Source organism: Chiloscyllium punctatum, chromosome 42 (assembly GCF_047496795.1).
Source record: "Chiloscyllium punctatum isolate Juve2018m chromosome 42, sChiPun1.3, whole genome shotgun sequence".
NCBI lineage: Eukaryota > Metazoa > Chordata > Chondrichthyes > Orectolobiformes > Hemiscylliidae > Chiloscyllium > Chiloscyllium punctatum.
The window spans coordinates 23,161,261-23,188,861 of record NC_092780.1 but is presented as its reverse complement, the minus strand read 5'-3'; the positions used below and the strand labels follow the sequence as shown (position 1 = coordinate 23,188,861).

The 27,601-nt window shown below is 41.5% G+C and overlaps 1 pseudogene; it reads left to right on the top strand.

Annotated features, from left to right (window-relative positions):
* LOC140465529 (beta-1,4 N-acetylgalactosaminyltransferase 2-like) overlaps positions 1-23,447 on the top strand; it is a 63,416-nt pseudogene extending 39,969 nt beyond the window's left edge.
* The last annotated feature ends 4,154 nt before the right edge of the window (positions 23,448-27,601 follow it).

The following is a 27,601-nucleotide window of genomic DNA, read 5'->3' as shown; positions in this document are numbered from 1 at the left end:
ACAGCAGGTTACAGTCCAACAGGTTTATTTGGAAGTATACACTTTCAGAGCACTACTTCTTTGTGAGGTCGCTAGTGGGGCAGACCATAGGATACATAATTTATAGCAAAAGATTGAAGTGTCATACAACTGATGCGATGTCGAGGGGCATGTTTCCAAGTTTGAGGGTTGGATCTTGGATGAGGTGAGGGGAGGGGATATGAGGAAACTGGTGAAATTAACATTGATGCCGTATGGTTGGAGGGTCCCAAGGCAGAAGCTGAGGCATTCTTCCTTCAGGTTTCCTGGATTGGATGGTGGCTTGGATTGGAGGTGGAGGAGGCCTAGGACTTGCATGGCCTTGGTGGAGTGGGAGGGGGAGTTGAAGTGGTCGGCCACAGAACGATGGGGTTGTTTGGTGCACGTGTACCAGAGATGTTCCCTGAAATATTCTGCGAATTGGCGTCCTGTCTCCCCAGTGTAGAGGAGAACCACATCAAGAACAATGGTCCGTGCAGATGAGGTGTTTGGAGGTGCAGGAAAATCTCTGCTGGATGTGGAAGGAGACCTTGGGGTTTCCGATGGAGGTGAGAGAGGAGGTGTTGGCGCAGGTTTTACACCTCTTGCAGCAGCAAGGGAAGGTGCCAGGAGTGGAAGGTGGTTTGGTGGGGGGAGGGTAGATCTATCGAGGGAGTTGTGAAGGGACTGGTCTCTGCAGAATGCTGATGGGAGTGGGGAGGCGATGTATTGAACGATCCTAGATTGCTGTTAAGTGTTTAATCACTGAGAATGGAGATGCAGGTTTCAATTGTTTCTATTTCCAAACTAGGAATTGATAGAATGCCACATGGACTGTCAGCCTACAGATTGTGTGCACCCCATTGATCCTGCAGCAGGCACAGAGGAATTCATCAAACGCATGAGACACTGGGAATTCTTCCAAGATGTCAGCAGCAAGCCAGATGAGACAACTGACGAACCGCAACAGTTGTCAGAGAGACCCATAGTGGAGTGACCAAAGAAGGAGTTGATTTGGACCCCTCTGGAGGGCCGCTGCCCTTGGCTTGGCATGTCGACTCAAGCCGTCAGGAAATGTGTAAATAGCAGATTCATCAGCCACACGGTTGAGCACAACATCATACGATCACAAAGCAACACTATCCATGCTCTCAGAACCAATCGCAACATTATCATCAAATCAGCTGATAAAGGAGAAGCCATCATCATTCAGAATAGAATGGGCTACTGCAAGGAAGTGTACCGACAACTGAACAACTAGGAACACTACAGGCAACTACCAGCTGATCTGACTAAACAGCACACCCATGAATTAAACAGATTGATCAAGACTTTTGATCCAGTTGTTCAGAGTTCCCTATGCACTCTCATCCCATGTACTTCTCATGTAGGGGACTTCTACTGCCTTCCAAAGTTACACAAAGCCAACACACCTGGACGTCCCATCGTATCAGGCAATGGGACCCTGTGTGACAACCTCTCTGGCTATGTCAAAAGCATTTTGAAACCCATTGTACAGGGGACCCCAAACTTCTGTAGTGACACTACAGATTACTTACAGAAACTCAGCATCCACAGACCAGTTGAACCATGAACATTCCTTGTCACAATGGACGCTTTGGTACTCTACACCAGCATCCCCCACAATGACAGCATCGCTGCAACCCCCTCAGCACTCAACACCAACACCAGCCAATGTCTAAGCATCATCCTATAACTCATTCGCTTCCTTCTTGACCACAACATCTTCACCTTTGACAACCAGTTCTTCATCCAGACACACAGAACAGCCATGAAACAAAATCTGCACCCCAATATGCCAACATTTCATTCACATGTTCGAATAAGACTTCTTTGCTGCACAGGACCTCCAACTAACACTCTATACCAGACATTTGACAACATTCTCTTCCTCTGGACCCAGAGTGAGGCATCACTGAAACAGCTACATAGGGATATCAACAAGTTTCATCCCATCATCAGATTTACCATGGACTACTCTTTAGAATCTGTATCATTATTGACTTTCGGTGGGATGTCACTCATGTCCCTCTACACATTAACAGCACAGAGGTGGAACGAATAGAGAGGGTCAAGCTCCTGGGAGTGGTTATCCACAACAAGCTTTCTTGGACACTTCATGTGAACGCACTGGTTACAAAGACCCAACAGTGTCACTTCTTCCTCAGGCAGCTGAGAAAATTTGGCATGAGTGCAAATACCCCTTGCCAACCTTTATAGGTGTGCCATCGAGAGCATTCTGCCTGGATGTATCACTACCCAGTATGGCAACTGTATCATTCAAGATCGGAGACGATTACAGAGAGTGGTGAACTTGGCCCAGACAATCACAAAGGCCAACCTCCCATCTATAGAATCCATCTACCAGGCCCGCTGTCAAGGAAAGACCGCCAACATTCTCAAAGATCCATCCCACCCTGGCAACGCCTTTCTACAACCTCTAGCATTGGGGAGAAGATACAGAAGCCTGACCACATGCACCAGCCAGTTTTGAAACAGTTTTTAGCCTACTGTTGTTAGAATACTGAATGGACTCACAAACTCTTAGCATTCACCTGTACCTATGTTTTTGTTTTTACCGCCGTTTACCTATTATTTACTTATCCATCCTATTCAACTATGTGATCTGCCTGTATTGCTCACAAGATAAAGCTTTTCACATTGCCTCGGTACACGTGACAATAAATTCAATTCAATCTAATTCATTATTGGACGCACGTACCTCCATCAAGGACAGGCACTCAGTACCTCACTCGACCACAAACCCATGGATAATCTCACAATGCTACACTTCTCCCGCTTCCACCCTAAATATAATAAAACAGCCATCCCTGACAGACAAGTCCAATGCATACAAAGGATCAGCTTAGATGAGGGAGAATGTGACGGACACCTGAAGGTGCTGAAGGACGTCCTCATTCATCACACTCGTGCACACGCACACGCACTCTCGCACTCTCTCTCTCTCACTCACATACACGCACACATGCATATAGGTCTATGGAGTGAATTTGCATTTGCAGATTTGTACTTGCAGATATGTTCTATTTTGTTCAAAAAGCAGGCAATCTATAGGCAGTCTGCCCATGTGACAGATTATGAATTCCTACTTTGGAAATAGAATGGGTCTGACTCAAGGTTGGAATACAGATAGACTCTAACCTCACACTTTTAATGCATTATCTGAACTAAGATGTTACCTTTTTTTATAAAACCTAAAGTTATCTTGGGACTGTGACTTGAAAGAAGCTCTGGGATTTACATATTACTAAAGCAAAACCTACAACCCCATTTAAGTGAATAATGACTTAACAGCAATCTTGGTTTGTTCAACACATCACATCAGTTGAATGATTCTATGATCTTTTGCTATAAATTCTGTGTCCTATGATCGTGCCCCAATAACTACCTGATGAAGGAACAGCGTTCTGAAAGCCTGTTGAAATAAGCCTGTTGGACTATAATCTGGTATTGTGTGATTTTTAACTGAATTAAAAACACAAAGAAAAGCTTCATCCTTCTGTCAAGAATGAGACAGCATTAAAGGAAGAGGTCTGTTTTGCTTATGTCTAACCATTCAACGGTGATTAATGCAGAAAAGTGAAGTCATTTGCAATTTAAATCAAATTTCCAATTTAAGACATAGAACATAGAACAATACAGCGTAGAACAGGCCCTTTGGCCCTCGATGTTGCACCGACCTGTGAACTCACTTAATCTCATACCCCTACCCTACTCTATCCTATCATCATCCATATGCTTATCCAAGGATTGTTTAAATCTCCCTAATGTGGCTGAGTTAACTATAATTCCATGCCCTTACCACTCTCTGAGTTATAAACCTGCCTCTGACATCTGTCTTAAATCTATCACCCCTCAATTTGTAGTTATGCCCCCTCGTACAAGTTGACCTCATCATCCTAGAAAAAAGGCTTTTACTGTCTACCCCATCTAATCCTCTGATCATCTTGTATGTCTCTATCAAATTCCCTCTTAGCCTTCTTCTTTCCAATGATAACAGACTCAAGACTGTCAGCCTTTCCTCATAAGACCTTCCCTCCAGATCAGGCAACATCCTGGTAAATCTCCTCTGCACCTTTTACAATGCTTCCATGTCCTCCCTGTAATGGGACGACCAGAACTGTACACAATATTCCAAGTGTGGCTGCAATAGCGTTTTGTATAGTTGCAGCATGATATTGCAGTTCTGGAACTCAATCCCTCTACCAATGAAACCTAACACACCGTATGCCTTCTTAACAACACTATCCACCTGGGTGGCAACTTTCAGGGATCTATGTACATGGACTCCAAGATCCCTCTACACACCCACACTATCGAGAATCTTTCCACTGACCCAGTATTCTGCCTTCCTGTTATTCTTCCCAATGAGTATCACCTCATATTTAGTTGCATTGAACTCCATTTGCCACCTCTCAGCCCAATTCTGCAGTTTATCCAAGTCCCCCTGCAACCTGCAACATTTTTCCATACTGTCCACTACTCTACCAACTTCAGTGTTATCTGCAAACTTACTAACCCATCCACCTATGTCTGTGTCTAAGTCATTTATAAAAATGACAATCAGCAGTGGTCTGAAAACAGATCCTTGTGGCACCCCACTAGTAACAGGACTCCAGGCTGAATATTTTCCATCAACCACCACTCACTACCTTCTTACAGAAAGCCAGTTTCTAATCCAAACTGCTAAATGTCCCTCAATCCCATGCCCGTGTATTTTCTCCAACAGCCTACCATGTGGAACCTTATCAAAGGCTTTACTGAAGTCCATGTAAACCACATCAACTGCCCTACCCTCTTCCACATGCTTGGTCACATTCTCAAAAAACTCAATTAAGTTTGTGAGACATGACCTGCCCTTGGCAAAGCTATGTTGACTATCTGAAATCAAATTGTCGCTTGCTAGATGATTACAAATCCTGTCTCCTATAATCCTTTCCAAAACTTTTCCTACAACAAACGTAAAGCTCACTGGTCTATCATTACCTGGGTTGACTCTGCAGTCCTTTTTGAACAAGGGCACAGCATTTGCAATCTTCCAGTCCTCTGGTACTAAACTTGTAGATAATGACGACTCAAAGATCAAAGCCAAAGGTTCCACCTTCTCCTCCCGAACTTCCCAGAGAATTCTCGGATAAATCCCATCTGGCCCAGGGGACTTGCCTACTTACACTTCTTCTAGAATTGGTAACACCTCACCTTTAAGAACCTCAATCCTTTCTAGTCTAATATCTCATATCTAATTCTTCTCCTCTACAGTATTATCCTTTTCCTGAGTGAAAACTTAGTTTTGACCTCGGCCGATAGAACACAATGTAAGTCCAGCTGGTTTGTCTTTCAAAGCTGAATAACGAGGAACCTTGATTATCCAGCATTTGATTATGCAAATTTGGAATATCCAGCAGGATTGCAAGGTCCCGATGCTTGGCTAAACTGTGTTGTCCAGCATTTGATTATCCGAACATTCAATTATTTGAACAAAATACTCCCCGCCCGTGTCATTCAGGTAATCGAGGTTCCTCTGTACTCTGCAAACAACGTTACATCTCCTGATATCAATGGAAACACAAAATAAACTAGACATTCAAATTCCTTGACACCAACCTAATTGTCAGCATCAATTGTTTTTGGTTAAAATGACAATTTCAGTGCTAATGAATGTTGCCTTTCTCACACTGATTTCACAAAGTTTGTCTCAATCTGTCATCAGGGAATCATAGTAGTCATTTTTGTTCTGCTTTTGACTTCATCAAAAATCACTTTTGTTCATGAAGATATCAGGGGTTAAATCAGGTGATAAATTTGAATATTGAGTGTCCATGGTTAGCATTATCAAAACACTACCCCAATATGAAAATATGTTGATTTTAATGGATTTGTGATCGCAGTTACCTAATAAAGACAGTTGATTATTTGTAGCAATTTTCTGATAATTTATTGAGGTTGCTAAGAAGCAGCAGGTCATATATGATACATTAGTTAGTTAGATTAAAAAGCATAACAATTGGGGATAGTTCACTGATATCAGAAGACAGAAAGGTAATTGGAGAACCGATTGGTCTCACTAATGTGGGGAGGCAGTGTGGAGAACCCATCCTACTCTCTAGTTGTTGGTGTTCGGGCACTCTTCCCCAGGTCTTCCTGCTCTTCTTCATTTGTCTTCCATTTCCTTAGGAGCACTGCTTGATGAAGACTGCTCATTGGGCACAGCCCAGTTAGACCGCTTGCCTACAAGGTCTGCTTGGTGAGAACTCCCTAAGAAGAATGTCCCTTTGCCTCCAGAACTTAATGCAATATGATATTTCCAGGGCAGACTTTCTAACTTGTTCATCCTCTCTCAGCTGGTCTTGCACTGAACTTCCATGTTTGTGGCTGAGTGTTGTTTTTATTGTCGTTTTCACAGAGGGTTTCTCTTTGTGAGACCTCATGGAGTTTCTCACTGCATCTTACCAGACCCACCTCATGAACTACTCTCGTCACCCCTGTAGAGCTCCTCTCATCTCATTCCATCCCCATTCTCTGACTCAATTTATTTGAAATTACTGCGGCCAGGGTATCCCGAAATAAATCAACATCCCTGTCTCCAATGCCATCTTTAAAAGGCTGTTGTGCACCAGGATAAGCACTGTCAGCCCATATGCCTGGACATGGGGAAACTGCCTTTCCAGGCTGGGATCTGGAAGTCCTGGTGCAGACACAGCAGGTCCACTTCTCCCAGGCTCAACAGTGGAGACCACAATACCGCATCATTCCAGCCCGGTCCAAACAGTCCACCTCGTTCAGTGCAGTCTCAGCCATCTGGAGGAATGCACAGCATCTCCAACCAAAGCTCATGTGTGCTCATTATTGCCTTCAACCTCTTCCCTTCACTTGTTCTCACCTGCAGATTTTTACTTGAGAGGATAATATTTTGCCACTCTTAAATTACTCTCCAGTGCATTTCTGTCCTTGGCATCAGTAAGTTTTGGACTAATCCCAGACCTGTAATAAGTCCACTCTTTCAGTAAACTTTGACCAGTGCCACTTCTAATATATCACATGAGATCTTTCATTAACATCTTGGAATACAATTTGAATCCAGGTGGAAACTCCCTTACTTTCCTCAGTAGCAAAGTTTGTTAAAGGGGCCAATGGTCACCATTTCATTTGATTCAAACTCCTGATGGCTATTTTCATCAACAGTCACACCTGAACAGACACTGACCACATTTAATGCCTCAGACACAGACCTTGCAACTTAAATTTCTGGGGAAGGCCAGAGTAATGATTTTCCTTGACCTGTTTCTCCACAGTGGAAGCCCCTGTGATGGTTTCCCACAGATCTCCGAATCAGATCTCTTCTTTTTACCATCGAAGAAATTTCTGCTTGCTCGACCTGGATTCTCTTTCCTCCCCAGATTGTCTGAGAGATATTTACCTCGTCAGCACATCACTCTGATCTGTGACAGCATGCCTGAGTTTATTGTTCGATGAGTTGTTCTTGTTGTCAGCCAGAATTGCTGCTTGTATGGGTCCTGTTACTCACTGTTCCTCAACATCCACCTAGATTTGTCAGGGTATTAAGTTTTTTAAGTTTGAAGTTACTGAATTTTTTTGAAGTTTTTCTTTAAACTTTTTGAATATTTTAATGAAGTATTTTGATTTTTTTGAAGTTTTTGAATCCCTCGAGGGGAATTACCACACAATGCTTTTCACGGGTGACCTCAATCTTAAGTGCACATAATGTGATGATAATCTAGCTTTCAGAGATCTGGTTTGTCCGGTTTTCTTTTAGTGAGAGATTGGGGAACTGATGCCGAGCAACCAATGAGAAGATATTTGTGAAGCCTTGGCTGTGTTTTGAACAAGTTGGGACAAAAGAAGCAACTTGAATGTGTATGGTCATGTTCCCACCAACAGAACCAGGAATTTTAAGTTTATCTTTCAGCTGTTGCTGTTGGGGTCTTGAAGAGGTGGAATGTTTTCTCCCCCTTTCTTGGATACAGCCAAAAGCTGGGGATTCTCTGTGTGCTATGGTAGTTACATGTGAGGCAATTCTGTTTTTCTGGACTTGCCTTTATGTTTATGGGAACAATTACTATTTAGTAGTAATCCATTATTTAGTTAAGTTTTCCGGTAGAGTTAAGTTATTCCAAGTGCTTCTTTTTGTAGATCATCTACAGTGTTTGAATAAATTGTGTTTTGCTTAACATCAAGTAGTTTGACCAATTGAATTGCATCAGACACACAGCTCCTGACATTTACCTTTTAAAGAAAACAAAGATACGGTCTGGAACTACCTTCTTAATGTATGTTGAGAGGGTGAGTCTAGTCCATACAATAGCCACTGATCAAGGCCAAGCTGCTTAAACTGTTCAAATTCCAGGAATATCTGGTCAGGCTGTTTCTTTAGGATGGGGATGTTTTGCACATACATGCCTGGCCCCAACTGGTACACACTTAAAATAATCCATTTGCAAGTGTGTCACTCAGAGTAGTTAGTGCCACTTTCCTCTAGTAATAGCAGTGTGCATTGCTTAATATGCCACTCTAGTTGCTGTGTGAATTTTCAGTCGAGATAAACAAGCTATCCACCTCCTCCTCATCAAACTCAGGGATTGAAATGACAAATCTGAATACTTTAATTCTTAGATCTAAGTTGGGTGCAGTTCGCTCAAGACAGTGTCCTTCTATTTCCTTTCTCAGCTTGAATTGTTGCAAAATGAACTCCTTTTCTTTTTCATGTTCCTTTTCATGGAATTCCCTTTTTCCATTACCCTTTCTTGGAAACTCCTTTTGTTTTTCTTTTTCCCCCATCTCTTACTTTGTTGATCCTGAATTTTTCTTTTCCTTCCTCTAATTCTTGTGTTCATTATGGTGGGTGGCCTGGTGGCACAGTGGTTAGCACTGCTGCCTCACAGCACCAGAGACCTGGGTTTAATTCCTGCCTCAGGCAACTGTCTGTGTGGCGTTTGCACATTCTCCCCGTGTCTGCGTGGGTTTATTCCGGTTTCCTCCCACAGTCCAGAGATGTGCAGGTTAGGTGAACCGGCCATGCTAAATTGCCTGTAGTGTTAGGTGTATGGGTCGCTCTTCGGTGTGGACTTGTTGGGCCTAAGGGCCTGTTTCCACACTGTAATCTAGTCATTGCTGTTCCAATTTGAATTTATCTGTTTCACTATCTTCAGATTCCAGCACTAGATATTTTGTCTCTAATTTTGTTTTTCCTAGATTTCCGATGGAGTGCCAACTCTAAGTGGTCAACTATCCCTTTCACTTAGTTTCATTATTTTAAGGGTGTGGTCACAGCTGGCTAGAGCAATATTTATTGTCCATCCATAATTAGAATCATAGAGAGTCATTGTCATATTGCTGAGAAACAGGTTCTTCAGCCCATCATGGCTATGCTGAGCAACAAACACCAAGTTACGTCCCTTTTACCTGCACTTGGTCCATAGCTTATGAAACCCTGGCATTTTAAGTGCTGATCCAGATGCTTCTTCAGTGTTGCGAGAGCAACTGTCTCCACCATCCTCTCAGGCAGCACATGCCATATATCTACCATGCTCCAAGTAAAACAAAATTTCTCAGATCTCCTCTAAACCACATAATCCTCTTCTTAACCTATGCCCTCTGGTCTGCCATGGGGAAAGGATTCTCATGGTCAACACAGTCTATGGCTCTCATAATGTTGTTACATCAACTAGATCCCCTCAGCCTCCTGTGCTCCAAGGAAAACAAGCCCAGCCAACCCAGTCTCTCCTCGTCACTGAGAGTTTTCATCTTAGGTAATGTCTCCTCTGCACTGTCTCCAGGACAATCATCTCCTTCCTAGAGTGTGGCAACCAGAACTGCACACAGTGTTCCATCTGTGGATTAACCAATGTTTTATAAAATTGTAACAAGATTTCCTTGCTCCAATATTCTCTGCCTCTGCTAATGAAGACAAGCATCCCCTGTGCCTTCCTCACCACTCTGTTGACATGTGCTGACACCTTCTTGGATCTATGAACTTGAATACCAAGGTCCCTTTGTTCCTTAGTACTCCACCGTTCTCTGTGTATCTCCCTCCCTTAATTAGACTTCCCAAAATACATCACCTCATGCTTATTGGGAATAAATTCCATTTGCCATTGCTCTGTCCAATTTATCAGCTGATCAATGTCAGTATTTAGCTTGAAACAATCTTCCTTATTATCAACGTGCAATCCCAATTTTCATATCGTCTGCAAACCTAGTATACATACAAGTTATTAATGTACATAATAAACAGCAAGGTATATCATTTGTCACCTGATTTCAGTTACAAAATCAACTTCCACCATCTTCTTTGGCCTTGTATTTGTAAGCCCGTTTTGGATCCTGTTTGCCAACTTGCCTTGGATCCCATTGGCTCTTATCTTTTTGATCAACCTTCCACGTGGGACCTTATCAAAGACTTTACAGAAGGCCATACAAACCACATCAACTGCACAACCCTCATCAATGTGCATTGTCACCTTTTCAAAAATCTCAGCTAAATTAGTCAGACAGGGTCTCGCTCTAACAAATTCATGCCAACTATCCCTGATCAATCCCAACTTTTCCAAGAAAGATAAATTCTATCCTTCCGAATTTTTTCCAATAATTTCCTGACCACTGACATCAGACTAACTGGTCTGTAATTACCTGCATATCGCTGCTGATCTTCTTGACATTAGCTATCCTCCAGTCACCAAGCCCCAGCAGTTTACTCCCTTGCCTTCCATTGCAACCTGGGAGACATCTCAGGGGCTTTTTGCACCTTCATGCCTGCTAAGACATCTCGTAGATGTTCCTTATTAGTCTTCATGTGCTCTAGAAGAACACCATACCAATTGAAATCTCCAGCTACAACATCTTTCTCTCCTGTGGGCATGGATTAAAAATATTCATTTAAGACCTTATCTAAATCCAATGGCCCCTTTTATCTTGAGTAGCACCCACTCTTTCCTGACAATCCTCTTACTTTCAATATACTTAGAAAAAGCCTTTCAGATTTCCTTTATCCAATCTGACAAAGATTTATTTGCCCTCCTAATTTCTTTTTAAGCACCCCTTCTACACTTTCTACACTTCTGAATGGCCTCCCCTGTTTTAATGTGCTGTACCTGACATATGATTTGTTCTTTTCCTTTACTATTCTCTCAATATCCCTTGGCATCCAGGGTACCCTGGATTTGCTTCCATTGCCATTCACACTTACAGAAGGAAGCTGGTCCTGAATGCTCACAATACTACTCCCATTTTCCAAATGTAGACGTACCTGCAAGTAACTGTTACCGCTCTATGCTTGCCGGATCCTGACAAATGATATTAAAATAGCCTTCTCCCAATTTAGAGACTTAAATTCTGCACTATTCTTATCCCTTTCCATCATAACTTTGAAATTGAGGGAGTTTTGGTCAATATCCCAAAAATGCTGACCCATTGAAACTACATTCACATGACTGGCTGTATGCCCTCAGATTAGGTCTCTCACTTCCCCATCTCTCGTAGGACTGACTGTACTGGAACAAAAAAAGCTCCCATGTATGCATAAATAAAAACTCCCCCTGTCTAAACCTTTCACACTAAGATGATCGCATTTACTGTTAGCAAAGTTAATATCTCCTGTAAGTATACTACTGTTTCTCTCACACCCTTCCGTGATTTCCTTACATATCTGCTCCTCTATCACTCTTACTGTTCAGAGACCTGTAGTAAAGTCCCGGCAAGGTAATCATCCTTCCTTCAATTTTGTCTGAGTGACTGCAAAAATATCATGTCCCATGTGCTGGACAATGCTGTACGTTCATCTACTGACCAGTCAAATTCCTTGCACTAATATGAATACAGTTTAGATTTCTACACCACTCATGTGTCTTGTCTTGCTCATGTCTTCTGTGCCTCCTACATTTGTGATGATGCTGCCCCCTTAACAAAGTTATTTTGCTCTTGGTTTTCTCAAGAGGGGTTGTAAAGGCAGAGGTGTGGGTATTTCTGAACTGGCTATTTTAATAATACTCCCTAAACCAACAATCAGAGGAGGTCTTTAAACAGACCTTTTTTTTAAACAGTTGTACAATGAAAGGAGAGAGTCCAATTCTCCCAGCTCAAGGTTATTTTTTTCTAGTTTGGTTTAGTTTGAAGCTGCTGGTCAAAGAAAGCTGCAGGGAAAAGGATGCCCTGATCCAACAGAGGTTTTCTGACTGATTGTCTCCCTGATATCTCTGCTTTAAGAACCTCTGTTTGATTTTACTGTTTTTGCCAAGTCAGTGTTTATGGGCATATTGCAGGAAAGTGGAGCAGCATCATTACTTTGTGACAGAGTCACTTGGGATTTGAGATAGGTTAAGTTCTTCTAAACTACATTTTCATTTGCTTGTGTTTCATTTGGTAGTTTGTAAATAAGTTGTGTTTTGTTTAAAACTGAGTGGTTTGACCAGCTGCATCACTCCTGGAATATCCATCTTAGAGCTGCTCAAAAGAACCAGAAAGTTTAGGGTCTGGGTTACCTTCTCGAAACATTTTGAGGGGGTCTGGTCTGATCAATAACACACTCTCCTAGCATTCCTTTGATATCTGATTGGACTTGGCTCCTGATTTTTACATTTACTCTGTACCCCAAAGCCCCATACCGACAGCAAACTAGCTTAAAACTATCATAAAGGAAGAGATAACTGAAGAGTCAATCCTAAAGTTGGAGATAACTGAACATTTGGAAAAACAAAGCTCAATTCAGCATGGTTTCATGAAAGGAGAAAATGAGGACTGCAGATGCTGGAGACCAGAGTGGAAATGTGTGGTGCTAAAAAGCGCAGCAGGCCAGGCAGCATCCAAGGAGCAGGAGAATCGATATTTCGGGCATAAGCCCTTCTTCAGGAATCGTTTCATGAAAGGCAGGTCATGCTTGACAAACTTGATGGAGTTCTTTGAGGATTTGAGTAGCAAGGTGAATGCTGGGGATCTGGTGGATGCAGTATATCTAGGCTTCCAGAAGACATTTGACAAGGTGACACATAAAATACTAATCCAGAAGTCTAGATTGCAGAGGATTAGTTGAAAAGAAGTTTGGTTGATTGACAGAAAGCAAAGGGTTTGCATAAATGGGATCTTCTCCGGATGGTGAACAGTAACTAGCGAGGTGCCGTAGCATTCATTTCCCGATCCTCAACTATTTATAATCTATATAAATGATCTATAAGAAGGGACAGAGTTAACATAACAAAATTTGTGGATCATACTAAAATGGGTAGGAAAGCAAATTGTGATTGGGAGGTAAAAAAGTTTACAGGTGGATATTGATAGTCAAGTGGAATGGTCTATAGTCTGGCAGATGGAGTTTTATAAGGACGAGGTTATCCTCTTTAGCTGGAAAAACAGAAGGGCAAATATTATTTAAATGGGAATTAGATTCAAAGTGCATCAGTGCAAAGGGATCTGGCTGTCATTGTGCAGAATATCTTCAGCAAATCCAGCAAAAACAGTAATTATCACACAGTCTCTAGAGGGAGAAACGTAAATCATTGCAGTATGATCATTTTCCTTCAGCCTGAATAGCGGTCTGATGGGATCCACCAAGGGGATGGATGTGAATGATGAGACCCAGGATTTATGCAGCTCTCTTATTGTTTTCAACTCTGTAAAAGACTGTGTAGGTGATGGCCCACCCCATTTTCTCTGAATGTTTTATCTTCTGGAGGAAGACTTGCACTCACAAGGAAAAGGTAGAAATCCCATCCTGGTGGTGATCAAACTCTTATCAGTCCTGATCATTTATGCCAGCAAATTGTTTCTGGGAATAGCAATCTTTGTGGTCTCTTTAAATTCTCCATCCATAAATACATCCAGGATGTTACTGATGCCACATTCTCGTGTATTCATGTACGTCCCCCTTGATGAGAGTCAAGCAGTTGGGGCATTGGGATTTTCCACCATTGCTGGCTTCCTCCATGTGCAGGGTGTTATAAATTTCATTCATGTTGCTTTGACAGCATCTCTTCACCACTCTGTCATGATTGTGAAAATAGAAAGCTTTGACTTCTTTAATTTTCAAATAATTTGTGATCATCTATTCCAGATTTTGGAGGTCCATGTGATTATATATTGGGAGTTGCCCTAACTCTCACATATTGGAATGTTCATGATTTCTTGCCTCCTTCCAGGTTCCATACAGAAAAGGCTTCTGAGTGATCAGTGTACTACCTCCAGACAGGGCCGATGACACATTTGCAAAATTCTCAAACTGATTCAGAACAACGAATCAACACTGGAAGCAACACTTCAACCAGGGTCACAGTGAAACTCATCTCTGGCCTCCTGAAGACAAGGATCTGGGCCACTCTATGAGTGTTTGCATTAATGGCCGTACAAGGTGCCCCTTTGACATGCTCAATCCTGAAACTGGAGCCAATGAACAGGAAATGTCCTGAATGCAGACAAAATGATGGATTGACAGCAATCTTCTGAGGATAAGAGTTCAATTCCCGCCTCAGGCAACTGACTGTGTGGAGTTTGCACATTCTCCCTGTGTTTGCGTGGGTTTCCTCCGGGTGCTCCGGTTTCCTCCCACAGTCCAAAGATGTGCAGGTCAGGTGAATTGGCCATGCTAAATTGCCCGTAGTGTTAGGTAAGGGGTAGATGTATGGGTATGGGCGGTTTGCGCTTCAGCGGGGCGGTGTGGACTTGTTGGGCCAAAGGGCCTGTTTCCACACTGTAAGAAATCTAATCTAATCTAATAAAGACAGTCAATTGTTAACAGAGAGGGCTGTCCAGGACAGCAGGACAGATCAATGCAAGAGGCCAGAAACAGCCTTATAAGACCCTGATTCTTGAACTGGGCTTGGATTCACATAATTTTTTTGTGATTTTTGTTTGTTTAAGCAATTCTCCATTTGTATGAAGTACAAGGTGACCTTATGCTTACACAATTCTTCATCTCTTGTGTTGCTGAATAAATGTCTTGTTATCAATGCGAGTATGTGTGAGATATATTCACTTGATTCCCATTTTAAATTATGTACAATTTCACTTCATTGCCTCCATGTCAGCCAAGAAACAATATTGTCTAATCACTATATAAGGAGGATTACAGATATTGATCCAAATGGAAAAAAAATCTCTTTGACGCTGCAACAAATTCTTCATGCACTGAGTAATCAATGAATGCATGGATCAGATAAAACAGTGGTTGCAAAATTCTTGAAACTATTTTAGAAAGCATTGTACACAATAGCCAGGGAGGTGTGGGAAAATGAAGAGTCGGCTAAATGATAATTCAGAAGTTGGTTAGTAATACTTTGTAATACTCAGTCATGCAAACAGCTCTTGTTACCATTCACTTGGGATTTGAGATAGGTTAAGTTCTTCTAAACTACATTTTCATTTGCTTGTGTTTCATTTGGTAGTTTGTAAATAAGTTGTGTTTTGTTTAAAACTGAGTGGTTTGACCAGCTGTATCACTCCTGGAATATCCATCTTAGAGCTGCTCAAAAGAACCAGAAAGTTTAGGGTCTGGGTTACCTTCTCGAAACATTTTGAGGGGGTCTGGCCTGATCCATAACACACTCTCCTAGCATTCCTTTGATATCTGATTGGACTTGGCTCCTGATTTTACATTTACTCTGTACCCCAAAGCCCCATACCGACAGCAAACTAGCTTAAAACTATCATAAAGGAAGAGATAACTGAAGAGTCAATCTTAAAGTTGGAGATAACTGAACATTTGGAAGAACAAAGCTCAATTCAGCATGGTTTCATGAAAGGAGAAAATGAGGACTGCAGATGCTGGAGACCAGAGTGGAAATGTGTGGTGCTAAAAAGCGCAGCAGGCCAGGCAGCATCCAAGGAACAGGAGAATCATTGTTCTGCACATAAGCCCTTCATCAGGAATGGGGTGTTGGGGACTGAGTGATAAATGGGTGGATGGGGTGGGGCAGGGGAGAAGATAGCTGAGAAAGCAATAGGAAGATGCAGGTCGGGGAGTGATGGTGCTAGGTTGGAGGGGAGAGTGGATTGGATGGGTGGAAAGGAAGATGGACAGGTAGGGCAGTTCAAGAGGGTGGTGCCGAATTGGAAGGTCATTCAACCAGTTGAGCGCTTCCCTGAGACCCGAACTAAGCAGAACAAGTGTAATTCAGTTGTGTAACTATGAGTTGTACACAGCCTTCTTTGGCGTGCTTTACAGCTTCTCAGACTTCGCTGAGATCCCCCTACACAAAGCCATCGCTGTACTAACACATCTGTCAGACTCAATAACACAGCACCTGTGTAGTTCAGCAGCCTTTCGCAGGGAAGCCAATGGCAGCCCTACACAATTTATGACACAGGGAGAGCAAACCAAAACAAGTCAACCTCCTTATCCCTATCACTGGCTTCATCACACAGAGATATTAAAATAGTCAATGACCACCAACATTTCTCAATTGTTCCTAGCCAGACTTTACAAATAACATATCTTGGCTCCTAATTTCTAACTTAAACAAAATTTTCCAATTATTATTAACAAAGTAACTGGCAGATCACACGGAAAAAAACAAACTACAAAGAAACTGCTTAAGACTTGTTCCTGGATGCTTAATTTTGATCCTGTCCAGTAGGCACTCTTAAATTAGCCTGTAATCTCTATTCACCATTGTAGAGACGCAGGAGGACTTGAGAAACCCGTACTGTATAACCGAATAGCAAGAATTATACATTCAACTGTCTTCCAGTTTTCTTTCCAGTTTTCTTTCCAGTTATATTAGCTGACAAAAAAAAATTGCATTTGGAAGTTGACATTCTTATATTGAGTTATATGAGTATTTATGTGCTTCAGGTAGCAGCAATTTTTCTATTGCCTGTTTCTCCCCACACGAAAATAGTCATGATTCTTACAATATCGAATTGCAGAACTGGTTGCGTTTAATCAATGAAAATATCAGAACCCCAATTCTGTATTGAGAAGGTAAGAATAGAGTTTTATTACATCTCTTCAAAAAGTCAAATTCCAGTGTTTTGGATGACTGATTCCAAATGAATTACTTTAACAGATCTTGGATAAAAGAAAACTATTTTTTAAACAACATTTTAGATCACGTTCATTATTAGCAAAAAATGAAATGGAAAAAGGCATACTTATGCCTCTGACGAGAATCAAGTTGCTGTTAACAGGAAGGGCTTCTGTTTTTTACATGAGCAATGCAAAAGAAAAGATCAACAAAGCAGAATAAAATTAAAATGTAACTTGATTTGAACTTTCAATGAAGCCGATCCACTGCTGACCTTCCCACTGAACACAAGTGATCTATTTCCTCACTGAATATTCCCCATTGCTCTGTCATTCTGATTATTGTGCATATATGAATGCATGTCTCACTGGATAAGAATCTCTCTTTTGAAAATCTCAAATGTTGTGCAATGGCTTGCACATCAATCTGTCATTGGACAGCAACTGGGAGAGTTGAAGCAATAACAGGGTGGGGACATAGATTTGAACATTAGCACGCAGCCCTTTATTATTTTACTTGCCCGCTCCTGATTCCACTTGGTGTGTACAATCCCAGGTGTTATGCTGTAACAGCTTTGAATAATTAAAGACACAGTTCATTGGTGATATTTGGAAGTCAGAAGATCAGGATGACTATAAGCAGTGCAAATGGGTGTCCAGGTTCATGGACTCTTTTGTGAATGCCCTATAGGGTGTAGCAAGTGGCAAGGGGGAGGTCTTTGGTTTTAGTAGCAATGGACAAATCCTGCTGTTGTGAGAACGAACGTGTGGCTAATGGTGACAGAGGAGGCAAGTAGCAGGCATGTCACCACCAGGTTGTGGATATAGTGCCTGTAAATATTTCCATGATGTGACCAGACCAGGGAAATAAAGCAAGCATCAAACATCTGCAGTACATCCTCTTTGATTCATTTGTACTTCATTCACCGGCAGATGGGACTTTTTATTCCCAATGATGGTTTTATTTTTCCTTATTCCTTCCTCTCTTTATCAGCATCTTTTTGCCCATTTACATGTTCAAACCCTCAACCTCACTTTGCTCACATTCTCACCTCCTGCTTCCTCCTGTCACTACTGCCAGTCACCCCAATCTACTGTAATCTGTTCCTACCTCATTTGATTCTCCTGATTCTCACCACACATCATTAGATGGCACTATCAACATGGTGGTCAAATATACCCGAGTCCCACTTGTGGTTCATTTGAAATAATTTCACCCTCACAGTGGGCACTGTGCCATTGAATAAAACTGTGGCATGGAATTAGCAGAGCACAGAAAATACAGATCCAAGCATTCAGGAAAGAATCAGCACATAATTGTTGAGGAGGATGGCATCATCTTGCAATTGTGTCATAGTATAAAATTAATTTCAGTGGTTTACAGTTTGAACTGAATCAAACAATTGAGTTTCACATTTCAGAGCACGTATGAAGTAAGATAGAAGCTCAAAACTCCAAAACTAGCATAAAATGTGCAGTTTCGTTTGAATGAATCTCTGAAAGTCTCTGGGATTCTCCATTCATGAGTTAATAATTCCACCCTCAACAACTATAGAAATGAATCAGTTATAAAATAGACATTCAAGGAGTTTCTAATTTTGATTTTTTTTGAAACTGTCTTTTCATTTAACACTAAAAGAAACTTAAAGCTGTCATTAAAAAAAGGTACTCATTCATTGTGCAATTAAATTTCCCAAAAAAACAAAAACTGATTCACAGGGAAGTCATCCAGAAAGCTCATCTGAGACAAGGGGAAGTATTTACAGGTATGAGCCTTCCATTTTTGAACATGTACTTCACTGTTCAAAGAATAGAGTATTTTCATTTAATGATTTTCCTTTGACTACCTAATTAGAAATATGCACTCCATGTCTTATAGGTGTTTTGGGAAAGAGAAGAGATGATTATATTTAATTGGGAGCAACAATTCATGGTAGTCTATTGTGAAATACTTGATGTTCACTTTGTCATACACAGGAAAACAATTCCACCTTTCAGATCTGTTGTTCTAGTGGAAATCAACATGGCATCTATACTGCAACCTCCACATATGAACCTCAATATCCTTGCATTGGTCAAGTGTTATTTTTGAAAGTTGCTTTGAACATTCACTGATTTAATCCACATTCAGAAGGCAATCCTATATTTAGTTAATAAAACTGCAAACAATCTCAATTACTGTATGACTGTGCATTGTCATGTTACATCAGACTGTGTCAATAATTCCATTAACAATACATGAGCATGTGCGTCTGTCGAGCTTTTTGTAGCAAGCTCGATAATCTGAACCATTTTGGAACAAATTCAAACGGGACCTTCTTGTGAAACTTTGGAAAACAGGAAACACATGAGACTTTGATCTGTTTAGGTTAAACTCAGGTTTCAATTCTCAACAGATCTAATTCAAAGATATCTAACATACATTCTTTCCATTTTTCCCACCCATCATTAGCAGAATCCATTCTTTTTTGATCTGTATTTTCAAATTGGGCAAAGTATTGTTATGATTGTCAAACCAAATTTTGTGGATAACATTTACCACTGCAATTATGTTTTACTCTTAATGATTGCAAACATTTTCAGAATGGTGAAGCCTTTTGAATTATGGCAATTAATGATAGTGTATGATAAGAAAGCTCTATTCTGTATGCATAATGGGGGGCTATTTATTTAAATGTTCTACATTCTGTATTTGTTAACTATAGATGCAGGTGTGTGCAATTTAGCCCACAGTCTTTGGCTTCTGGACTATAGAGTATGTCTTCCTCACTGTGCTGATTTTGGAAAGACCAGTTTTACCTTTTGGATGATGGATTGAAAAATAGGAAAAGTTACTGCTTTGCACCAAGGAAACTGTGGAAGTCGGTGTTTGTAGTTTGTAGTTTGTAGTTTTAAAGAGAACACCATTCTGCATTGCATCTCCAGTGTTGCCCTAGTTAAGCAGTGGGAGAGAATACCCAAAACTCCATGACTGTGTGTCCAGGGCGACACATTATTTTGCGCAAGGACGTGTGTGTGTGTGTGTGTGTGTGTGTGATCTATTTCCCTTTTTTCTAATGCCTGCTGGTCTGGAGATGCAAATTTGAATCCAGCCACAGCGTATAGTGGAATTTGAATTCAAGCAAGGATCTGGAATTAAGAGTCTAATGATTACCATGTAACCACTGCTGATTTTTGGAAAAATCCATCTCATTCACTGACATCCTTCAGAGAGGAAAACTGCCATCCTTCCTTGGGGGTCCTACATGTGACTTAACATGTGTTGCCTGCCCGGTGCCAGGGTGCAGGACATCTCTGACCGGCTTGAAAGGATATTGGAGTGGGAGGGGAGGATCCAGTTGTTGTGGTCCACATTGGGACTAACAACCTTGGCAAGGGTAGGATGGAGGACCTGTTTGGGGATTATCAAACACTAGGAAAAAAATTAAGAAACATGTTCTCAAGTGTCATAATCTGTGGATTACTACCCAAGCCATGTAGAAATTGGCCTGGGGCAAGAAAATTCGGGAAGTAAACACATGGCTAAGGGTATGGTATGGGAAAGAGGGTTTCTATTTAATGGGGCATTGGCATCAGTTTTGGGACTGATGGGATCTGTACCAATGGGATGGTCTCCACCTGAACTGATCTGGAACCAATGTTCTCGCGAAAAAGATAAATAGCATAGTCACTCGGACTTTAAACTTGTGAGTCAGGAGGAAGGGAAAGGGAAAGCAGCAGGAGGTATGGTGAAAAATGCAAAGGTAAGCAGCAGGTTAGCATGTATGCAAGAGGGTTTAAGTTCAAGGTAGACTATGAAAGAAGCAAAAATGAAGGATAACTCAGGAATATTAGAGACATTGTGAATCATGGAGGTACGAAAGCTAGCATAAAGGCACTTTACCCTGAATGCTCATAGCATTTGTAACAAAGTTGATGAGTTAATGGCACAAAGCTTCATGATTAGATTAGATTCCCTACAGTGTGGAAACAGGCCCTTCAGCCCAACAAGTCCACACCGATCCTCCAAAGACCAACCCACCCAGACTCATTCCCCTACTTTTACCCCTTCACCTAACACTAGGGGCAACTTAGCATGGCCAATTCACCAAACCTGCACATTTTTGGACTGTGGGAGGAAACCGGAGCATCCGGAGAAAACCCACGCAGACATGGGGAGAATGTGCAAACTCCACACAGACAGTTGCCTGAGTCAGGAATTGAACCTGGCACTCTGGCACTGTGAGGCAGCAGTGCTCACCACTGTGCTGCCCTTCATGAATGAATATGATTTGATAGCCATCATGGAAATATGGTTGCAGAATGTCATGACTGGGAATGAAATACGCAGTGGTACCAGACTATTCTGAATACTCTTGCTCCTAGTTCTTATGTTCTTACGTTCTTATTTTAAAGCGCTAAACATGGACGAGTTCGACAGCTGCCTACAGCTCTACCATTCTTTGACTCAGTCGCCAGGATGCAAAATTAGAAAGAAAATGGCCATTCGTTAATAGAACAATGTTTAAATCTAGTCTGTGATACTTGTTAGTCACTCTGTATAACTTGCTTTTAAATTGTGGGTGTCTCCTAATTGTACCTATGCACCTTTCTGTTGATGGCTCAATTGATATCTCCTCATCTCTTACTCAGGCGTATTGATCCAGTAGCGACAGGTGTTGATGTGGTAACTGTTATTCCTGATCCATTTCAGGAATGGTAAATTGCTGGAACTGATGGTTACTTTGTGCTGGTCATGAGATCACTTTTACCTGATCTGCTGTCTACAGTGAAAAAACAGGTTCTCTAATCAAAAATGTAAACAGAGTGCTGGGGAAACATGGCAAGAATAACTGCCCTGATATAAAATATAAATAGAACATGTTAGACAAGCTCAGAGAATCAACTCCTCTGACATAAAAAATAAGCAGAAAATGCTGGAGAAGCATCTGTGGCAAGAGAAACAGAGTTAACATTTTGAGTTATTTATTCATTTTTAATATTCATTTATTCATTTCTGTAGGATGTGGGTATCACTCTTTGGCCAGCATTTATTGTCCATCCATAGTTGCCCCTTGAGAAGGTGGTTGTGAGCTGCCTTCTGGAACCACTGCAGTCTACCTGCTCTGGGTTGACCCACAATGCCATTAGGGAGGGAATTCGAGGATCTTGGCCCAGCCACAATGAAGTAACTGTGAAAGAGTTCCAAGTCAGGATGGTGAGTGGCTTGGAGAGGAACTTGAAAGTGGTGATGGTGTTCCCATAAATCTGCTGCCCTTGTTCTTCTAGATGGAAGTGGTCATGGGGTTGGAAAGTGTGGTGTGAGGATTTTGATGGATTTCTTCAGTACATCTTGCAGACGGTACACACTGCTCTACATTCGTGTTGGTGGTGGACAGAGTAGATGCATGTGGATGCACTGTTAGTCAAGCTGGCTGCTTTGTCCTGGATGGTGTTCAGCCTCATGAGCATTGTTGAGTCTGTGTTCATCCAGGCAAGTGGGGAATATTCCATCACACTCCTCGCTTACGCCTTGTAGGAGGTGAGTTACCTGCCACAGTATTCCAAGTGCCTGACCTGCTCGTGCCACTACATTTATATGGAGAGTCCAGTTGCATTTCTGGTAAATGGTAACCCCCAGGATTTGGATATCAGTGGATTCAGTGATGGTATTGAATGTCAAGACCATGGTTAGATCGTCTCTTATTGGTGATGGTCATAACCTGGCATTTGTGCAGCACGAATGTTACTTGCCAGTTGTCAGCCCAAGCCTGGATATTATCCAAATCTTGTTGCATTTGGACACAGAGTGCTTCAGTGTCTAAGGAGTTGTGAATGGTGCTAAACATTGTGCAATCATGGACGAACAATCCAACTTCTGACCTTTTGATGGAGGGAAGTCATTGATGAAGCATCTGAAGATGGTTGAGCCTAGGACACTACCCTGAGGAACTCCTGCAGCTGAGAGCTTTGACCTCCAACAACCACAACCATCTTCCTATGTGTCAGATATAACTGTAACCACCGGAGAGGTTTCGCCTGGTACCCATTGATTCAGGTTAGCTCAGGTTTTTTGATACTAATCTTGGTCGAATACAACCTTGATGTCAAGGGCTGTCACCCTCACCTCACCTCTGGTATTCAGCTCTTTTGTCATGTTTGAACCAAGGCTGTCATAAGGCCCAATGATTCTCCTTCATTTCTTTATTTCAAATTTCCAGTATCTGCAGCATTTTATTTTTATTTGAGCAGCTTCTCTACAAGTACATGCATGCATGCAGCTGTGTGGATCTACCTCAGCATTGACATTCACTCCATATGACTGAGCTGACGGTGCTGAGCAGAGTTCTTAATTTCTCACTTGGGCTGAATTGGAACATCAAGAACATTTCCACTTTGACAGTGCTTAGCTCTGATTGTTTTATGTGTTTTTTTCAGCTGCTTGGCTGTTTTATCAAAGTGACATTTGTCTTGGTCTCATTCCACCATATCTCCATCACTGCTTCTGGATTCACTTGATGTTTTTGCCAACAGAATATTAGTTTGGGTGTGGTGTGACATCAATGTTTGGACTGGACTATTGTCCAAGCCTTCAGTAGGTTTAGGAGCCAATTGCTGCAGATGCTGGAATCTATACTAAAAACAACAAATGCTGAAGACCACAGCGGGTCAGACAGCATCCTGGAGAGAGAGCAAGTTAATATTTTGAGTCCAGATGATTCTTCACAAGAGCTGAAGTGAAGTGTGGAGGGCACAGCATTTTTGCATTAAATTGGGTGGGGGTTCCTGGTGGAGATGGTGGGTGTAGGGTGCTGGTGGAGAAAAGATGTTGATGGTTCAGATAAAGTAATCAAAATGTGAGAACAATGGTGTGTCTAACTGCCAGACTTGGAAGAACTGTCAGCCCCACTGGGATGGGAAGAGAGGAAATAATAACAGAATGTAACGAGGTAAAAGAACGAGAAGAATTGGGAGTTGGTTCACAATCTGAAGGTGTTGAATTCAATATTAAGTCCAGAAGGCTCTAAAGGGCCTAGTCTGAAGATGAGATGTTATTCCTCCAGTTTGCACAAGCTGGAAATTGTCATTCGCAGCAAGTCCAGCCTGTATGTGACGCCTGACACACAGGAATGTACACGGCTGTTGTGGATCTATCTTAGCATTGACATTCACTCCATATGACTGAGCTGACAGGAATGTGGTTAACACTTAACTGCCTTCTAGGTAATTAGGGATAAGCAATAAATACTGGCCTAGCCAGTGATGGCCTCATCCCAAGAATAAATAAAGGAAAAAAAGCTTTCCAGATGACATTTGCTTTCCTTCATTTAATTGCAATAATCTTGTTGGTTAACAAATGTCCTGGAGATTTCCACAGCCTCTAGCTCTGACTGCTGGGCTCCTATAATTTCTACATTTGTACTTCTGACCTCATTTTTTGCAGCATATCATTCAAGAAATCTCACTCTGATGTGAACCATCTTACTCAATTATTACTCCCATACATTATTTGTGTATAGCTTGCTACTGACAGTATCCTATAGCTACTGTGTACTCTTCCCCTTACAATTCAGCCAGTCAACCTTTCTGTGGCGTAACGATCCTAATCAATCTTTACCAGGGAAGGATTTAATGTTGTTCCTTCTCTTCCTCTCTCAGACCACCTTGTTTAAGCAGACTTGATGTTTTGTTGTCATTGATAAAATACTGTTTATATATCAGATAGGCTGCACCCTATAGTTCTAAATGACATAGCTGAAAAGGTAGTGGAAGTTTTAGTAGAGTCATAGACGCATAGAGATGTACAGCACGGAAACAGATCCTTCAGCCCAACTTGTCCCTGCCGACCAGATATCTCAACTAGGAGAAAGTGAGGACTGCAGATGCTGGAGATCAGAGCTGAAAAATGTGTTGCTGGAAAAGCGCAGCTGGTCAGGCAGCATCCAAGGAGCAGGAGAATCGACGTTTCGGGCATAAACACTTCTTCCTGAAGAAGGGGTTATGCTCGAAACCTCGATTCTCCTGCTCCTTGGATGCTACTTGACCTGCTGCGCTTTTCAAGCAACACATTTTTCAGACCAAATATCTCAACCCAATCGAGTCCCTCTTGTCAGCACCCGGCCCATATTTCTCCAAACCCTTCCTATTCATATACCTATCCAAATGCCACTTAAATGTTGCAATTGCACCAGTGTCTACCACTTCCACTGGCAGCTCATTCGATACACATACCACCCTCTGTGTGAAAAAGTTACCCCTTACGTACCTTTTATATCTTTCCCCTCTAATCCTAAACCTATGCTCTCTAGTTCTGGACTCCCCCACCCCAGGGAAAAATATGAATAGAATATAAACCATGCCCATAATGGTTTTGTAAACCGCTATAAGGTCACCCCTTAGCCTCCGACGTTCCAAGGAAAACTACCCCAGCTTATTCAACCTCTCCCTATAGCTCAAATCCTCCAACCCTGGCAACATCCTTATAAATCTTTTCTGAACCCTTTCAAGTTTCACAACATCTTTCCAATAGGATGGAAGCCAGAATTGCACACAATATTTCAACAGTGGCCTAACCAATGTCCTGTACAGCCCAACATGACCTCCTAACTCCTGTACTCAATACTCTGACCAATAAAGGAAAGCATACTAAACGCCTTCTTCACTATCCTATCTACCTGTGACTCCACTTTCAAGGAGCTATGAACCTGCACTCCCTAGGAGTTTACTATTAAGTGTATAAGTCATGCTAAGAATTGCTTTCCCAGAATGCAGCACCTCACATTTATCTCAATTAAACTCCATCTGTCACTTCTCAGCCCATTGGTCCATCTGATCAAGATCCCGTTGTAATCTGAGGTAACCTTCGCTGTCCACTACACCTCCAATTTTGGTGTCATCTGCAAACTTACTAACTATACATCTTATGCTCACATCCAAATCATTTATATAAATGACGAAAAGCAGTTGAACCAGTACCAATCCTTGTGGCACTCCACTGGTCACAGACCTCCAGTCTGAAGGATCCTGAAAGCCTTCTTAGCAATTGTTTCAACTTGCTTGGCCATATTCTGAAGAATCATACATGTGAATCCCAAGTGCCCTCTGCTCCTGTACTCCTGTCAAAGTTGTATCATTGAGCTTATATTGCCCTTTGTGTTCCTTCTGCCAAAACGCAATACCTCATGTTTCTCTGCATTGATTTTCAGCTGCCAGGTTTCTGCCATTTAGCCAACTTGTCAGTGCCCATCTGAGGTCACTCAGCATCATTCTTGCAATTCACTATTCACCCATCTCAAAATCCTTTATATAAATCAGTTCCACAAAGCACGAAATTTTTAGTTGTAACTAATTGACTAAAAATGTCAATTTTGTGAAAAAGTTTAGAAAGGAATATTCAGAATCAAAGGAAGAGGAATGAAATTTCATGTCAGGACAGAGAGCTTTTCAAGTAGACACAAGTGAATAAAATGAGTATTTGTGCATTTCAGAGAAGTTAGGGAGATATTTGTATTTCCAACTATTCTATTGTTTTAGCTTATCTATAAAGTCAAAAAACTCAGTACTGTCTCAAGCATTTATTCACAAACTGATTGATCACTCAGCACAATTTCTTTATTTCAAAATATCCTCAAAGAATTGAGACTGTTGTTAGATTCAACCAAAAGGAGGAAATGGGCAGCCTAACGTCCTCTCCTTCCATAGCTCCAGATTCACTCTAACTTTCTGCATTGAGACCATTATCTGCACAGAGTGATTCTGTGGAATCTTTACCACCAAGAGGGACCAAGGCACCAGCTGCAACACCAGAAGAAGAGCCAGGTGATGTTAAGCTGAGAGAAGTATTCTAAAAGATCTGAAGCTTCATTTAAATTTAGGTTTCAAACAATTTTTAAACAGTGGTTATTATAATAAAAGGCAAAATGTGATATTAGACTCAGCAGTGAATGTTTCAATGTAAATTTCAATATTGGTCTGAATAAAACCAACATAAATCTTAATGGTTTCCTCACTACCATAATCAATTTAGTTGCTGCATTCCAGGATCCCCTGGGAATTCTTGGCTCAATTGGATCCCATTTGTCCCATAAGCTCTATGAGGTTAGCCATATGTCATAAGAACATCAGAGCATGAAAAATAGGAGAAGGAGCCAGCAATTCAGACTCTCAAGCCTGTCCGGCCATTCAGCAAGGTCATAGATGATCTATGAGAAAATCATAATCCTGAAGAAGGCCTTATGCCTGAAACGTCAATTCTCTTGCACCATGGATGCTGCCTGACCTGCTGTGCTTTTCCAGCAGCACATTTTTCAGCATAGATGATCTATCCCAGGCCTCAAATCCACTTTCACGCCAACTCATCATAACCCCCAACTCCTCAACATATCAAAATTATATCTACTTTAAAAATCCTCAAACATCTTCACTTTAATTACTTTCAGTGATCTCATCTCCACAACTCTCTGGGGTGGAGAATACTAGATGTTCAATTGTAGTACTGTGTACCGTTGTGGATGCCACGTTATAGAAAAGGTTTGCATTGAAGGGAGTGCAGAGCAATTTACAAGAATGGTCCCAAGACTCAGAAAATTCACTTATGAGGATAGATTGAAGAAGTTA